This window comes from Nicotiana sylvestris, chromosome 3 (assembly GCF_000393655.2).
Source record: "Nicotiana sylvestris chromosome 3, ASM39365v2, whole genome shotgun sequence".
Lineage (NCBI taxonomy): Eukaryota > Viridiplantae > Streptophyta > Magnoliopsida > Solanales > Solanaceae > Nicotiana > Nicotiana sylvestris.
The window spans coordinates 81,894,173-81,908,376 of record NC_091059.1 but is presented as its reverse complement, the minus strand read 5'-3'; the positions used below and the strand labels follow the sequence as shown (position 1 = coordinate 81,908,376).

The following is a 14,204-nucleotide window of genomic DNA, read 5'->3' as shown; positions in this document are numbered from 1 at the left end:
TGCACAAACCCGAACAATCGGGCCGATTGGCCAAATGGGCCATCGAACTCGGGGGTATGATATCAAGTATCAACCCCGAACGACCATCAAGTCCCAGATTCTGGCGAACTTCGTGGATAATTTCTCGCCCTCCCTTGTGCCCGAGGTAGAAAAGAAACTTTGACTGAAATTATGCACGTCTTCCGGGGTATGAAACTTGTTCACTGATGGCGCCACTAACGTGAGATGTTCCAAACTCGGTATAGTCCTAAAGCCACCTACGGGCGGCATGATCAGACAATCTATAAAAACTTCAAAATTGATTAACAATAAAGTCGAGTACAAGGCGATGATTGCAGGTTTAGAACTGGCCAAAAGCCTGGGAGCCGAGACCATCGAAGCAAAATACGATTCACTCCTGGTAGTGAACCAGGTAAATAGGAGCTACGAGATCCGAGAAGATAGGATGCAGAGGTATTTGGAATAGATCCAAGTTGCATTACGTCACTTCAAAGAATGGAATTTAGTCCATGTACCTTGAGAGCAGAATTGCAAGGCTGATGCCTTGGCAAACCTGGGATCATCTGTTGAAGAAAATAACCTACTCCCTGGACTGTTATTCAGCTATCTAAATCAGTGATCAAGGAAGGTCACGCGGAGATTAATTCCACCAGCCTAACATGGGACTGGAGAAATAAATATATTGATTATCTAAAAGACGGAAAATTGCCCACGGATCCAAAGGAATCGAGGGCCCTACGAACCAAAGCAGCCCGATTCTCGCTCGATGAAAAAAAGACTCTATACAGAAGAACTTTTGATGGCCCCCTAGCAGTATGTCTGGGTCCGGGGGATACAGATTATGTACTCCGAGAAATTCACGAGGGTACTTGCGGAAATCACTCCGGCGCCGACTCCTTGGTTCGAAAAATAATCAGGGCATGCTACTACTGGGACAACATGGAAAATGATACTAAGGAGTTTGTTCGAAAATGCGATAAATGCCAGAGATTTTCCCCTATGATTCACCAACCCGGTGAACAACTACATTCGGTCTTATCGCCATGGCCGTTCATGAAATGGGGGATCAACATCATCGGGCCCCTGCCGACGGCACCAGGTAAAGCTAAATTCATTTTATTTATGACTGACTATTTCTCAAAATGGGTGAAAGTGCAGGCCTTCAAGAAGGTAAGGGAAAAGGAGGTCATTAACTTCATCTGGGACCATATCATGTGTTGATTCGGGATTCCTTCCAAGATAACATGCGATAACGGGAGGCAGTTCATCGGGGTCAAGGTAACACAATTCCTTGAGGATCACAAAATCAAGAGAATCCTATCGACGCCTTACCACCCGTGTGCAAACGGACAGGACGAGTCCACAAATAAAACAATCATCCAAAACTTAAAAAAGAAGTTGGACAGCGCCAAGGGAAAGTGGAGAGGAATGTTGCCCAAAGTGCTATGGGCATACCGAACAACTTCAAAATCAAGCACAGGGGAAACACCTTTCTCTCTAGTATACGGCGCCGAGGCTTTGATACCAGTGGAGGTCAGGGAGTCAAGTGCCAGATTCCAACACACCAGTGAAAGCTCAAACAACGAGGCCATGACAATGGCCCTCGAACTACTAGATGAAAAATGATAAGCCTCGCTGGTTCGGATGGCCGCCCAAAAGCAAATGATCGAATGATATTATAATAGCAGAACAAACCTCCGACATTTCAGAGTCGGGGACTTGGTTCTGAGGAAAGTCACCCTTAACACCTGAAACCCTAATGAAGGAAAGCTAGGAAAAATTAGGAAGGACCATACCGCGTCCTCGGAGTAGTCGACAAAGGGTCTTACAAGCTTGGTACCAAGGAGGGCGAACAGCTTCCTAGCAACTGGAATATATCAATGCTAAAACGATATTATTTCTAGGGCATCCGATTGAAAATTCCGAGAACATCCTCGGGCGCGCGTTGCACTCTTTTCCTTTAACCGGATTTTGTCCCTAGAAGGGTTTTTACCGGCAAGGTTTTTAATGAGGCAACGGCCATACGGAACCTAAGGAGACTCAACAAGTATTTGAGATTTCTTTTACAATCCACCTCAAATACTGGGAGGCCTCCCCCCGGAAGGTCACCTACTCGGGAAAGCCAAGACACCCCAAATGGAACCTCGATAGGAAAAGGTAATGTACCAGGCCAAATGGTCGAAGGAACCGTGCCCATATAGAGCAACCAAGCTTTTAATGGCAAAAACATGTATACTTGTACCAAGTAATCGAAGAAGACTTTTTATCAAAGCATTTCACGCTTCAAAAGAAACTCGACGTATTAGCAAAGAGGACTCCTCTGTCAAAAATGTCCCGAACACTCAAAGACTGGCATCAATAATTTGACACCTGAACGACCCCTGGGTCAAAACTCCAAACTCATAAGCCCTCAATGAGGCATCATCAAGATCATAAAACGTCTCCAAAACCGAAAGTGTCCCAAACACTTGGAGATTGACGCCGAAATCTAAAAAATAGCATGAACTCAGGGTTGAAATCACCAAAATCGTAAGCCCTCAATGAGGCAATACCAAGTTTACAAGTAATGGCTCCCGAGTCAAGAAACCCTCGACGACTCAGGGGCTGCCATCAAGTGCAACCTCCATCGACTTATCAAAACCCGAGGTCGTATGGCCACATGCGGGTAGCCTCGGTCCTGTAAGACCTACATAAGGCAACAACTATATCTGTAAGACCTCAAGATAGGCCTGAACAATACTTGTACCGAGTATCCAAAACTGTAAGACCTCAAAGGCATGAAAAACTATAAGACCTCAATGGCATGTAAAATTTTGTAAGACCTTACTAAAGGCATAAACCCGATCTCAAAGTCTCGCCTATATATCGAACTTGTAAGACCCCTAAAAAGGCATACCCTCGATATAGATGCCGAAAATACTTCACTCGGGACATAAAGGCTCCAGCCAAACACAAATGACTCCAGTCACAAGGCTGTACTAGCTAAACTAACTCGACTCAGGGACGCCCGACCATCGCTACAAAATCACAGGCCTTCAATTACTTTGAATCTACTTCGAAAAGAACCGTTTAAACAGGCTACCCTCGATACAGGCAAAAGAGCTTCGACCATATCAGCTCTTAAACATCAGCTTCAAGATACTCAGCCTCCGAGCCAAACCTTCCGAGGTGCTCAGTCATCGTCATATAACGACTCACAATCGAGGCTTTTTATTAAGCTGTAGAAGAGTCAGGAAAATACTATTTCAAAAAATCCTTATCAAGGGAAAAATAAAGCCCACATAAAAGGTCGCTTCGATCCAAAGCGTAAGAGCCATTGTCGCCAGCCTAATGAGCCTCAGGGCCACACACATAAAAGGTCGCTTTGACCTAAGGCGTGCGAGCCATTGTAGCCAGCCCAGACAGAACTTGAGGGTCGAATGAGCTCGAGTCGAAACCCGACTCAAAGACTGAACCCAAAATAGTTAACTAAATATGCCTAAGAGCAAAGCGTAAGAGCCATTGTCGCCAGCCTAATGAGCCCCAGGGCCACCCACATAAAAGGTCGCTCAGACCCAAGGTGTAAGAGCCATTGTCGCCAGCCTGCATAAAAGGTCGCTTCGACCCAAGGCGTAAGAGCCATAGGCGCCAACCCACACATAAGGTCGCTCCAACCCAACACGTAATAGCCTAAGGGCCAACTCAAAATTCTAAAAACTGGAGGGTCAGATGAACTCGAGTCGAGATCCAACTCAGAGACTGAGCTCAATCTAATAAAAATGCCTGAAAGCAAAAGCATAAGAGCTCAAATGCCAGCTTACTATAAAGGGGGAACCAACCCAATGCGTATGAGTCACTGTCACCAGTGCTAAGATCAAAGGTCATGCCGTCCAGATACATAAAAGCCAAGTTGCTCGATGATAGCGAAGCCCGAGGGTCTAACCAGAAGTTCGAGACCTTGGGTCTAAAGCTAAAGTACATCACATAGTATTTCCGAAAAACACAAAGGAAGGAAGGAATAGGAAATAAAAAGCCTTTTTATAACCTCCAGGGGGATGTTTACAAGTTTTGAAAAAACCCTTACAAAGAGAGAACCGAACAGAATCCTAATCTACTATCGAACCTACATCTTCGATGTCTCCACCAAAGTTTGCACCTCGACAACTACGGGTCCTTCAACGGCCCCTCTTCGACGGCCTCTTCCCCTCCGGGGGGGCTCCGCCTTCATTTTTATCACCTCTTGAGCCACTGCTTGGCGCACCTCCGAAAGCAAGCAAGGCAGCATCTCTCTTCTCTAGGGTCTCCACCCTCTCGAATTCGGTAGGCAAAATGATATCTCCCGTATGTATGTCCCCAAATGTCTGCCTCCAAGATCCTAATCGAGAACGCTCCACTGCCCGAATCAATCTCGGCTCGATCCCCTCGGGCACCCCTCTGGCTTGAGTGCCTGTCTCAATAGCATCCTCTCCATGCAAAGATATAAGCGTCTTGGCTTCAGTTTTGATTCTGGATATTTCAGCCACCAAAGTTCGGAGACTTCGGAGTCTCTGGCCCGAAGCTCCTTCCTCAGCAGGAGACCTTCCTTTTCAAACTGCATAAATCAGATCCAAGAGGTTAGAACACTAGGATCTGGCAAAACATTCAGATAATGGCAAATGGGGACTATATAACTTGTTCAGTAAGGAGAGCATTGTCACGCTCGAGATGGGTCACCTCGACCTGATATCGGGTGAAAGTCTGATTGTAAAGTGCCTTGTCCTGAAGCCACAAAAAAAGACAAGTTAGAGAGACAAAGGTCAAGGCAACCGAGGCTCGAGCAACAGGCAGGGTTCGCAAAGATTACCTGCTCGCAAAGCCTGCTCATCTCACCAAAGACGAGGGAAGCTTCAATCTTAGGGACTCCCTCGGGAACGGTTGGAAGCCTTTCGAGCACATCCCCGCCTTTGATAGGCATCCCCACATCGGGAGATTCTTTGTGCAGGGCATCTTGCACTCCTTTAGAAGATAGGGTCATTCCCTGAGGAGAATCAATCATGACCACGACACTGGCAGGGTCAGTCAGGACCATCCCTAATCCATTCAGGGCCTCAGAACAAGGCCCCTCCAAACCACCTAATGAAGGCGCCCCAGACCGAGGGGAACTCTGACCAACGACCAGCTCGGGGGCAGAACCCGATACTCCCTCAGTTGTCTCTCCGCCTCGAAGTTGGACAGCAACGACATCAGTCTCTGGCTTGGAAGCCACCATCTCTACGGCTCCAAGATCGGCCAGGTTTATCCCTCCCTCGGGCGCTATCAAGAAGCTATTTTCCTCCTCACCCTCAACTCGAGGGTTTCCCGCCATTTTCGGGGTTAGAGCTGCTGGGTCGGCCTTAGCTTCCTCCGCCTTAATCTTCTTAGATTCAGAAGGCCCGTCCAATGGATCCCTTTGTCTCTTCTTCCCTTCATCGGGTGCCAAATCACCCTTCCCGCCAGGTAATGCTCCCTTCATCAAGGGGACTTCTCCTAGACCTACACAAATCCAAAAGGTAAGCACAAGGAACGAGAGCGCTGCCAGTAGCGATTTAAGTTGAAAAGGATGATTACAATAAGGGTAGAGTCTCACTATGATCCTTAGCTTCCCACTGGGCCTGGGTTAAATCACGCCACACTCGCTCAACACACCGGAAAATCGGGACCAGGCGGCTGACCCAACCCGGGAGGTCCAGAACTGCACCAGGGTAAATTACTGCGGTTGGATTAGCAAGAAAATTTAAGTGCGTGGAAGAACGTATCCAAAGAGAAGCGAGGGAATGCTAGATAACATGTCTACTTACGTTCCACATTCCACCTCTCCAGAAACGTCATCTTTTCTGCCGGGATCATGTCAGAAGTCCTTACTTGGACAAAGCAGCTTATCCATCCTCCATTCCCGAGCTCCTTTGTGCAGGCAAAGAGGGCCCTCACGGCTCGGGAGGAGAGTTTGATTAGACCCCCATGGAAGAGACGGGGCTGTACATCCTGATTAGATGATCAAGGGTGAAGGGCACCTCCCCGATCATGTTCACGTAGTACCTGATCATGTAAACAACACGCCAAAATGAAGGATGAATTTGGCCAAGGGTCACTTGGCATAGTTGGCAGAAGTCGAGAATCACAGGGTCGATCGGGGCGAAGATGGCTCCACCGGCCCTAGAGTAAATGGATAAGTGTACACACTGAGAAAACCTGTTTTGTATGTCATAATATCCTCCTCCCAAGAAGGGATCTCCATAAGCACCACGTCCTCCCAGAGACAATCAGCTTTCACTTTCCGACATCTGTTATCGAGCTAATATACTGAGTCACGGGCTTACTGTGCCCCGGCTTCGAAGAAGGCCTCTCGACCTTAAAATTAGAAGCTATCGCAAAAGATCCTGGAATGCATTCTCAATATGAAGAGGCATTGTCGCTTCACCTTTAGATAAAAGAGAAGAGGATAAGGCCACATTCTCCTAGGAAACAGAGGTAGAAGTTTTCACCATTGCTAGAAAATTTCAGGAGAGAAAGGGGAGTCGCGGTCCTAGGAAAGAACAAGGGTAAAGGGAGAAGAAACCTTTTTTGGGTTTTGGAAAAGTAATGAGTTAGGAAGAACAAGGAGGGCAGTATTTATAGAAGCCCCATGTGCGCATTGAAGGAGGCCAAGGGGCAGCTAACTGCCATAATCAATGCTGAGGCCTTCGAGGACTCCCTCGGGAACGGTTGGAAGCCTTTCGAGCACATCCCCGCCTTTGATAGGCATCCCCGCATCGGGAGATTCTTTGTGCGGGGCATCTTGCACTCCTTTAGAAGGTAGGGTCATTCCCTGAGGAGAATCAATCATGACCACGGCACTGGCAGGGTCAGTCAGGACCATCCCTTATCCATTCAGGGCCCCAGAACAAGGCCCCTCCAAACCACCTAATGAAGGCACCCCAGACCGAGGGGAACTCTGACCACCGACCAGCTCGGGGGCAGAACCTGATACTCCCTCAATTGTCTCTCCGCCTCGAAGTTGGACCGCAACAACATCAGTCTCTGGCTTGGAAGCCACCATCTCTACGGCTCCAGGATCGGCCAGGTTTATCCCTCCCTCGGGCGCTGTCAAGAAGCTATTTTCCTCCTCACCCTCAACTCGAGGGTTTCCCGCCATTTTTGGGGTTAGAGCTGCTGGGTTGGCCTTAGCTTCTTCCGCCTTAATCTTCTTAGATTTAGAAGGCCCGTCCAATGGATCCCTTTGTCTCTTCTTCCCTTCATCGGGGTACCAAATCACTCTTCCCGCCAGGTAGTGCTCCTTTCATCAAGGGGACTTCCCCTAGACCTACACAAATGCAAAAGGTAAGCACAAGGAACGAGAGCGCTGCCAGTAGCGATTTAAGTTGAAAAGGATGATTACAGCAAGGATAGAGGCTCACTATGATCCTTAGCTTGCCACTGGGCCTGGGATAAATCACGCCACACTCGCTCAACATACCGAAAAATTGAGTCCAGGCGGCTGACCCAACCCGGGAGGTCCAGAACCGCACCAGGGTAAATTACTGCGGCTGCACTAGCAAGAAAATTTAAGTGCGTGGAAGAACGTATCCAAAGAGAAGCGAGGGAATGCTAGATAACATGTCTACTTACGTTCCACATTCCACCTCTCCGGAAACGTCATCTTTTCTGCCGGGATCAGGTCAAAAGTCCTTACTTGGACAAAGCAGCTTATCCATCCTCCATTCTCGGGCTCCTCGGTTCAGGCAAAGAGGGCCCTCACGGCTCGGCAACAGAGTTTGATTAGACCCCCATGGAAAAGACGGGGATGTACATCCTGATTAGATGATCAAGGGTGAAGGGCACCTCCCCATCATGTTCACGTAATACCTGATCATGTAAACAACACGCCAGAATGAAGGATGAATTTGGCCAAGGGTCACTTGGCATAGTTGGTAGAAGTCGAGAATCACAGGGTCGATCGGGGGCGAAGATGGCCCCACCGGCCCTAGAGTAAATGGATAAGTGTACACACTGAGAAAACCTGTTTTGTATGTCATAATATCCTCCTCCTAAGAAGGGATCTCCATAAGCATCGCGTCCCCCTAGAGACAATCAGCTTTCACTCTTCCGACGTCTGTTATCGAGCTAATATACTGAGTCACGGGCTTACTGTGCCCCGGCTTCGAAGAAGGCCTCTCGACCTTAAAATCAGAAGCCATCGCAAAAGATCCTGGAATGCATTCTCAGCATGAGGATGCATTGTCGCTTCACTTTCAGATAAAAGAGAAGAGTATAAGGCCACATTCTCCTGGGAAACAGAGGCAGAAGTTTTTTCCATTGCTAGAAAATTTCGGGAGAGAAAGGGGAGTCGCGGTCCTAGGAAAGAACAAGGGTAAAGGGAGAAGAAACCTTTTTTGGGTTTTGGAAAAGTAATGAGTTGGGAATAACAAGGAGGGTAGTATTTATAGAAGCCCTACGTGCGCATTGAAGGAGGTCAAGGGGCAGCTAACTGCCATAATCAATGCTGAGTCCTTCGAGGGCTGCGTGTGTACCGTCCTTTGGCACCTTATGACTGCCGTCATCGCAAGAATATCGGAGGGGACAAGGGTTCAAGGTTGTTTCTTATCACTTTCACTCTAAGAAACACGGAGACTATATATGTACGGTGAAATCGGAGGGTCCAATTCCTCGTTATCGAGGCACCTTAGAAGATCATCTCGAAGCCTCGAGGCTTCAAGGCTACAATCAAATTTCCCCTTCGAGGTTCGTCAATACCCGACCTTGGGATAAGGTCGACCAAAGCTATGGTAGGAGTGGGGAGTTCCCAAGTTACACAACTAGGACTGACAGAGCCTAGTGGACTACCCTAGCCCTGGATCAGGGTGTCATCTAGCTGTCCCATCTCTTTATCTTTGTAATAAATGTATTTTGTACTATGTTAGGATTCCCCTCCTATATAAAGGGGATCCTTGTCATCTTGTAAAGGCCTGTTGCTTTAGTTGCTCCACACGAAAATATACAAGAACATTTCATTTGCTCTCTAGCATATTTTCTTGATAATATTGCTTTCATTTAGTATCTTCATTATTGTTCTTCATTTATTACTTATCATTGGCCATAAAGAGCCTTCGTTGTTTTTATTATAACTGTTAGCCATACTCCAATCCCCTCTCGATAGCTCCCAGCCGAGCTCCGGAATCGACCTCGAGGCTCCCGAATCGACAAGCTCGAAGCCCCGACTACCAACCTATCGGTTTGATTATCACCTTATTCCTAATGCCCATTTCGTTTCTAAGTCTCACATACATAACATCAACTGCTTAAAAACTAGCATACAAAGATCACGTATTTTTAGAGTCCCATAATCAAATTTAATTGTTATTATCATTTTCACGGTAAACAAAAGTCACAAGATTTGCATGTCCCGCCTTGATCCAAAAAGCTGAAGAAGAATGAACCAGTGGTTGCAGCTAACGAGCATCGAGATTCGGATCAGAGTCAGTAGGAAGAACCAGCCAAGACTCAAGATCAAGCTTTAGAAGATTTATAGATAGGAATCTTGTAACTCATAGTTAATAGGCTTAACTAGTTTAGCTTTTCATCTTTCATTTTAGTATAATAAGGAGCCTAGCAAGCAGAAACAGCAGCAACAACAACAACAGTGAAATCACAGTTTCTCGGTAGTCCCAGCTACCAAAACTTCTAGAACTACGCCGACCTGATTCCTTTATAGCCAAGGATATGTAGGAAACCTCCGAAGCAAGGTTCGATCAGACTTTTTCCAAAAAATGCTTCCCATGGAGTTTCAAATGGGCAAAAATCGCTCGTAGTTGCTCATTTTATCTTTGCCCGAAAACTGTTCATGTTTTCGAGCAAAGAGGGGCAGCTGTGAGCATGTGATTTTTGCCCTATTAGAAATACTCCTACAAAATTAAAGAAAATAGAATTTTCCAAATTGTTATAGGATTTTTGTAGGATTTTTATTAATTGTTTGCATTTTTTGTGCATGTTTAATTTTGTTAAAATCATGAAAAATGCCCCAAAAATGTCAAAAATATCATGCATTGCATATTATATTTTGTGTTCATATCTTTGGGTTAATTTGTTAATTAATTACTTTATTAAAATGAAAATCACAAAAAATATCATTCATTTTATATTTTTTTATCTTTTAATGGTAGATTAGTATTTTTCTCTTCATTAATTTAGGATTAACTAATTTTTGTAAATATTATAAATAGATAATTAGTTTGATTTTACAGATTAAATTAATTTAGGATTTAATTAAGGATTTTAACTAATTAAATAAAAGAAAAAAGGAAAAAACAAAAAAAATAAAAATAGGAGGAATATATTTTAGGTCTTGTTTCTTTTAAAATTGGGCCAATTCCTAAAATGGCCCAAATTAACTTTTAAGCCCCAGCCCAATCTTCCCTTTGCCCATTTTCCCTAAAATCCCTAAGATCTAACATCAGAAGACCTGGAAAAAAAATAACCGGACCTCCCCCTTGAAGAAGAGAGCAAAAACGGTGCTCTAGAGCTCTCTTTTCTTCAACGAAAAGCAGAAAAGCAGACCCCTCCTTCTCCTACGCTCAAAAAATCTAGCCGGCCACCCCTCCATCATCTCCAACCTATTTCTAAAGTTCTCAAATCTGGAAATTTCACAAGCTAAAAGTGATTCCAAGTTATTTTAGTTTCCATTCATCCATGTTGATTTTTTTTTTGAAATTCAAAGGCTTATCGAGCTGTGAAATACTCTCTAACTGCTTGATTTGCTGTGTTGCTATAGCTGAGTTCTGATTCGCTACTGTCCTGTACCTGAATTTGTTCATGTTGCATTTTTTAGTTAAAAGGTAAACTCAGAAAATTCTGTTGTATTTTTCTATATTCATTGATGATTGTACTCCTCTTTCCTGCTCAAGATCTGTTTAAATATTGATTCTGTGTTTGTTTGCTTATTGAATGATTTGGAGTTGTTTATTGGTGGGAAAATTTTATGTATCTGGAAATTAAAATGAAATTGACATGGATTCTTTCTTCTTCTGTTTGATGTGATGTATTAACATTTTGTCCTAAACTAAAAAGGGGCACAAAAAGACATGAAATTGGCTGTTACAAGCAGTAATGTTGTTAAAGGCTCGATAATGCCCAAGTTACGTGCCTTACCGAATTTTATCAGTCTATTTAATTAAAGGCCAACGATTGTTAGGTATGTGGCATGTCGAGTGGGAAATGATATATTCCCATTAAAGGTGTTAATTAACCACCAAATATTGTTCTTTAGATCCGTTTGTCATTTTGTATTAAGGTGGATGTTTCATTATCTTCTCTTTAATGCTAATCATGCTTCACCTTTTCATTTAGTACTAGCAAAACATATTTGTTTACTTTATTGGTTATTCCTTATTAAAGTCTTTATCTTGTTTTTTTTGTTGTACTTTACAAAGGTTTATGGTATTAATGGAAAGTGCTCATATTTGGAAAAAGACATGGCCAACAAGAAAGGTGTACACACCATTTCTTTTTTCTTTTCTTTTTTTTTCCGAAAATTTCTTTTATTTTTTATTTTTTCTGTTTCCTGTTGAGTGCTTTCAAGACAGAAGAAGAAGTAGGAGATTCTTAGACATGGCTACATGAGAATTGTTAAATAACCCCGTATACTGATACACTCAAATTATACTTTAATTAAATAGTGTAAGGTGGTCGGTGTCAAATATAATAACCCAACAAGGTTGGGGTCGAATCTCATAGGGAATAGGTGGGAAAAGGTTACTCGAGTAGTGTGCTACTTAACTTAGGCCGTAATTCTATTTGATTAATTATAACAAGAGTATGATATGAGTGTGATTTCAATAGAGAACTAATTGTAATGTTGAGAATGTAAATAATTAACTGTCGTATAACAGACATGCGGTCCGCATTCTTGTCAAAGCCATCGCATCCTCGAACCCTAGTTTTTAGGTAGTCGTCGCATCTTGGTTATGCGGTCAGCATTGTTGATTTGCGACCACATAGTGTTAGCACATTTTTAGCTTCAGCAACTTCCACAACGGGTTTGCGATCCATTATGCGGCCCGCAAACCTGTTATGCAGTCGCATAATGGACCGCATTTCTTGCATCTGATTTTGGCTAACAGACTGTTGGGCTATGCGGTTTCTCTGGGAAATATACGGCCTGCATGTTAGATTTACGGTCTGCATTGTTGCATCTGCAATCGCATTTTGCCATTTTCTTGTCCTTTTGCGGCTTTTTGCTTTCATTTCCATCTTCTTGGGCCCTTACACCTCATACACGGCAAAACATTAAAATTACATAAGTATACAAAATAATTACATTTAAAACAAGCTAAAATCTAAGGAATTTGTATTAAATGTGCCGAAATTCTCTGGCACATCAACACCCCCAACTTAATCTCTTGCTTGCCCTCAAGCAACTGAAACGACACTATCCTATTCTAGACTCCATCTAAACGATATGAAACAATAGTGACCGTGGACGGTGTTAGTTTCAATACTACAAGCATGCATTTTCATTTATTTACCCTTCCTGAACCATCGTTATTTACAAAGAACCTAATCAACTTGTGAAACTTTGAGCCGCGACCTGACAAAATGTTACTCTCCGCTGTGTGCACTTGCATTCGACTTCTACCCAACCTCACAATTCATGTGCCCTCACTAGAAAGAAAGTTCTAAACTCACAATATTTACAATGACAACAAAAGGGACGGATTCACAAAGACACTTACTGTCAAAAAAAGTTTCAAGTGTTACAACATGCCATACCATAGGCTTGCCGTTATTTTAATTCATCGCTTTATTCTAAAAATGATCGGTTGGAGATCCCATATAGACTTTTTAAGCTTATAATGTAGGTTTAGGGAAGGGTCGGATAAGCATTTGGGTACAACTTACTACACCCTCCTAGAACACTACTCACATTTTTTTTCTTGTTGCTCTTTGCTTATTTTCAAACCACATAGCCCTCCTTAGCTCCTAATTTCCCACATTGAACCGCTTTAAATACCTCACTAATTTTCTTCAAGACTCCATATTTATATATATATACATACATCTCTTTTTTCTTTTTCTTTTTCTTATTTTTTCTTGCAAATTTGTTTTTTTTGCTTTTGGAGCTTCAATAGCTTCATATCTTGAGGTATACTTTCCCACACTCACTATACAACATTGCCAATTTTCGTCTTGACATCACACCCCCAACTTAGGCTTTTAGGATCATTCTCAATGTTCAAGGAGGGACGAGTTCAAAAGAGGAAATTATTTTACAAAAGGGGAAATGTTTGTAGCGAGGTGGCCAAAGAAAAGGTTAAAGGCTCAAGTGGGGTAACTATGATAATATCTATACAATGGGTAGCTTGAAAGCCTTACTGGTTTTTCAAAATCACAAAGAATGCTAAGATCATTTCTCCAACCAAATGTAATTATCATTAGCATTGAAAGACCAACCAAGCAAGTTCTAGATGGCAGAAGTAAATATAAGAATTATTTATACGAAGACTCACACACATGGCACATGAACTGTTTGGCTCAACATAGTTTTAGCCCTCGAGTCAACACTTAGCAACTCGAAGCTTTCATCATATTTACATGTATGACTCTAGGTAAACATAGAGTCAAAGAGCGAGCCTCAAGTTCACACAATTGATTTCTTTTTTTTTTATATCAATGGAAGGGTATAGGCTATTTATAGGCACACATGCTTGAAACTAGACAATTACACACACCGGTCAAAATGTTTCATTCTACTGCCCTGATTCTCCTATTACACCCTTGGAAAAGAACCGGACGAAGAAAAACCAAGGGGGATTCATTGCTAATTACTAAAGATGAACATACAACTATCTACTTGTTTTTGTTTTTTTATATACAAAGATAACCTATGTACAAAACCACACAACACAAGTATATACAGAAACCACAAAAGTTGGTTTATATAACACAAAAACATGTATAACAGTTTAATTCACAAAAAAAGTTCGTACAATGCTCTCCCACCCCCAACTGAAAAGCATGCATTGTCCCCAATGCATAAGAATGCAAAATAGAGTTTAGGGGCTCCCTGAGGCACACTAAGCGCTATGGGAGTCGGAAACCGGCTGAATGATGGTGGGGTCACCCTCTGATGCTTAAGCTGGGACCGATGAGATCTCGGTCGTAGGAGTAGTGACCTCCACTAATGGAGGATGGATCTCTCACTGGCCCAAAACTAGAGCTGGGGCCTGTGAGCTACT

The 14,204-nt window shown here is 43.4% G+C and overlaps 1 long non-coding RNA gene across 2 annotated transcripts in view; it reads left to right on the top strand.

Annotated features, from left to right (window-relative positions):
• LOC104221169 (uncharacterized) overlaps positions 1-14,204 on the top strand; it is a 38,994-nt gene that overhangs the window by 12,677 nt on the left and 12,113 nt on the right. The window contains exon 2 of one of the 2 annotated variants that reach the window (XR_011406089.1): positions 11,400-11,457. The exons of the other annotated variant lie outside the window; for it this stretch is intronic. This is a non-coding gene — a long non-coding RNA (uncharacterized lncRNA). The remainder of the gene's footprint in view (positions 1-11,399; positions 11,458-14,204) is intronic. 2 annotated transcript variants of the gene reach the window in all.